Genomic DNA, 4,019 nt, shown 5'->3' on the forward strand with positions numbered 1-4,019 from the left:
CAGAGAGACAGAGAGAGAGAGAGAGAGAGAGAGAGAGAGAGAGAGAGAGAGAGAGAGAGAGAGAGAGAGAGACAGAGAGAGAGAGACAGAGAGACAGAGAGAGAGACAGAGAGAGAGACAGAGAGAGAGAGAGAGAGAGAGAGAGAGAGAGAGAGTCGGGAGGAGTCCACTCTCCAGTGCCTCAAGGTCTACGTTGAACAATCGACAGTCTGGGCCAGACTAAACAAAGAGTCCTTGTCAGCAAACATCTCCAGAGAGTCAGAGTCAGCAGAGAGTCAGAGTCAGCAGAGAGTCAGAGTCAGCAGAGAGTCAGAGTCAGCAGAGAGTCAGAGTCAGCAGAGAGTCAGAGTCAGCAGAGAGTCAGAGTCAGCAGAGAGTCAGAGTCAGCAGAGAGTCAGAGTCAGCAGAGAGTCAGAGTCAGCAGAGAGTCAGAGTCAGCAGAGAGTCAGAGTCAGCAGAGAGGCTCCCTGCAGAGATGAGTCTTCACAAACAAACTGATGCAAAAGATTTGTTTTTCTCATCAGCATCGATGCGTGTGAATACTCAGTTAGATACAGTCAGCAGGGAGGGTGTGATCACCCAGATAGTCGAATGTTGTCGCGTATTCTGGGTCTGGTTTGAGCTGGGAGAGATTGCGAACGGGTGTAGGAAACCATCCTAAGACTTGAATGTTGAGATACGGATCTGACTCTTTTAATACGATTCCTTCAGATGGTGAAAAATATCAGTTCTTCCGCAGCAAACCTCAGACTCAGTGAAGCCCTTCAATTGATCGCATCACCTCCACCCCTTTTCCCACAACACATCCCCTCCACCTCCAAGCATCACCTCCACCCCTTTTCCCACAACACATCCCCTCCACCTCCAAGCATCACCTCCATCCCTCAACATCACTCAGCTGAGCTGTTTTTAGCTTGCTGTGACTCAGCTCAACAGGCAGTAACACATTTCTGTTCATAACTGAACGGTCTCCAAGTGTGAAGCGTCGAGCGACAACACTCTTCTTGATTTTGTCGCTCGGTTCTTACAGTCGGGTGATATTTTAGTTCCAGTGTTTATGGTGTCGGATGAATTCATTTGTACTTCTGTCTTGTTCGTTCATTCATCTTTACACTCGTCCAGTCATTCACATATTCATGCATCAATCACCCATTCATCCATCTACCCATCCATTGTCTGGAATTGTTCTCTCCTCTCCTCTTCTCCTCCTCTCCTCCTCTCCTCCTCTCCTCCTCTCCTCCTCTCCTCTCCTCCTCTCCTCCTCTTCTCCTCTCCTCTCCTCCTTTCCTCTCCTCTCCTCTCCTCTCCTCTCCTCTCCTCTCCTCCTCTCCTCCTCTCCTCCTCTCCTCACCTCTCCTCTCCTCCTCTCCTTTCCTCTCCTCCTCTCCTCCTTTCCTTTCCTCTCCTCTCCTCTCTTCCTCTACTCCTCTCCTCCTCCTCTCCTCCTCTCCTCCTCTCCTCCTCTCCTCCTCTCCTCTCTTCTCCTCCTCTCCTCTCCTCCTCTCCTCTCCCCTTGCGAGCAGGAGAAGTTGTGGGATTTCCTCTGTCCTCCCCCTCAGTTCACTGGCCTAGTTCTGCCGGAGCGCTGTCGCGAGGAAACGCCTGCTCCTCCACATCTGGTCTCCTTCTAATCTGCCTGTTTACTCACTGGGGAGGGAGCGAGGGAGGGAGGGAGGGGGGAAGGGAGCGAGAGAGAGAGAGGGGGAGTGAGAGAGGGATGGAGGGAGGGGTTCAGGATGTTAACCACACAGAGACACACATTCCAATTTCTCCGCTAGACTTCAGGTTGATTTGAAGATTAGCTCTCCCTCTCTCCCCCCTGTCCCTTCTCTCTTTTCCATTTCCCGCCCTCTTCTCCCTCCTTTGCCTCGCACACCTCCTCCTCCTCTAATCATCCCCCGCTCTCCTCTCGCTCCCTCTCTGTCGCTCTCTCTCCTCTCTCTGTCTTTCTCTCTTTCTTCTCCACTCCTTCCTTTTCTCTCGCATCCCAAATTAGACGTCGTACGTCAGACTGTGAAATTCCTCATTTCGAAGGTCTTTCTATTTTGGGGTGCTCGAGGAGGGCGGGGCTGGACTGGGTTGGGGGAAGGGGGGGGGGGGATGTGGGGTTAGGGCTGAAGGGGCGAGCAGTGGGTATGGGAACGAGAGTGGAGGGTGCAGGGGAGAGAAAGAGAGAGAGAGAGCGGGGGAGGGCGGCGCCGGGTCGCCCCTGATCCTGTCAAACCCGTGTCCGCCCGAGGAGCTCTGGAAGGCGGGTGTGGGCACAGCGGAGGGGCCCTGGAGCTCTCTCCCCTCGCCGCGCTGCCAGACCCAGACGAGCATGTCCCCCCACACAGGAACACCACGGCTCACAGGAGACCCCGGGCTGGCGGGGACAGAGCGCCGCTTTCAGCCCCGTAATCCTGTTTCCTGCCTGCATGCGGATGTTCTAACCTCGTGAAGAGACGGGAGGAGGGTTGGTTGGTAAGAGCGAGGTTGTTATTTTCGGGAGTGGGGCTTTGAGGAGTCTGTTAGAAATGAAGTGATGTTTTTCTCTCTCTCTCTCTCTCTATCTCTCTCTCTCTCTCTCTCTCTCTCTCTCTCTCTCTCTCCCTCTCTCTCTTTCTCCCTCTATGTCTCTTGTCCTCTGTCTTGTTCGCTGTCCTTCAACTTTTCATCCTCGCTCGGCCCACAGATGGAGGGAGAGAGGGAGGGAGGAAGAAAGATGGAGGGAGAGAGGGTGGGAGCAGTGGGGTGCATCCTTCAAATCATATTCATACTGAAGAGGAGGGAGGGGGGGAGGGAAGGTGTCCATAGGTGCAAGCAACTATACAGTATGAATACTGATGAGGATCTGAATTCTCTGGCAGCCCAGGACACAGAAACTTGGAAAATAGAAACAGGTAGAAGAAAAGGGGAAGACGAGGGGAGGGGTGACTTGCGGATCAAAGGAGGATCATTTAAACCCGTCTGACTTTGACAACGTTGCATTTCTCGGCGAGATAAAGCCTAATCAATGACATGTGGAAGAACGCGGGGGTTGGTGGTGGAGGGGGCAGTGTGTGTGTGTGTGTGTGGGGGGGGGGGGAGCACGTACAAGCTACGGTACAGTCAACATCACTGAGCTCTTGAAGTCTGTTTCCCGGGTGAGACAGAGAGAGGCAGGCATGAATGTTTACTTTGATAGACAGACGATGGGGGGGGGGGGGGAGAGGGGGGAGGCTGGGGAGGTTGAGGAGAAGGCGATGGGAGGTGGAGGGGAAGGGGAGAGAGGGGGTGGGGGAGGACAAGGGAGAGGAGAGGGGAGGGGTGGAACATGGTGATGGTTGGGAGGGAGGGAGGGGGGAGGGGGGAGGGGGGAGGGGGGAGGGGGGAGGGGGGAGGGGGGGTGAATTCAGTTTCCCGGGTGAGAGAGAGGCGAGCAGGGCTTTCCGCTGATACGGTTGTCGAAAGAAGGAATTGGGGGAGAGAGTAAAGAGGAGGGGAGGGGAGGTCCTTGGGGGGACAGGTAAAGGGAGAGCAGAGGAGAGTAACAGGAGAGATGAGGAAGGAGGGAGGGAAGGAGGGAAGGCTGTGAACGAGAGTGGAGGAGGTGGGGGGTGGGGGGGGTGGCACAACATGGGGAAGGAAAGCGAAATTTAAGGATGACTGTCGAACCGAATATTTGCTGGGTGCAATCAAACAGAGGGCTTGGATGGGTGTGCTGGGGGGCTGGGAGGCCGGGGGGCCGGGGTGGGGAGGCTCTGCCAGTCTGATTGTGGACCCTGCCCTGTTTGGAACCCTAATTTCCCTCCGGACGCTCCTCACAGTGGGTGTGAAGGTTCTGGAACGCTTCCAGAACATGCAGAGAGAACTAATGAGAAATCTATCTATGCAAATGTTCTCCTCCTCCATCACCCCACCACTGCCTCCACCGCCACTGGGCCGGGCCTAACAGCTGCGCCCCCCCCCACCCCCCACCCCACGCCAGGATCAGGCCCTTTCATCAAACACCGGCTCTTCCTGGCGGCTTCAGTCGTGCTCGAGACACGAGCACACCC

The sequence above is a fragment of the Hypomesus nipponensis genome, chromosome 20 (assembly GCF_054491055.1).
Source record: "Hypomesus nipponensis isolate SF chromosome 20, ASM5449105v1, whole genome shotgun sequence".
Lineage (NCBI taxonomy): Eukaryota > Metazoa > Chordata > Actinopteri > Osmeriformes > Osmeridae > Hypomesus > Hypomesus nipponensis.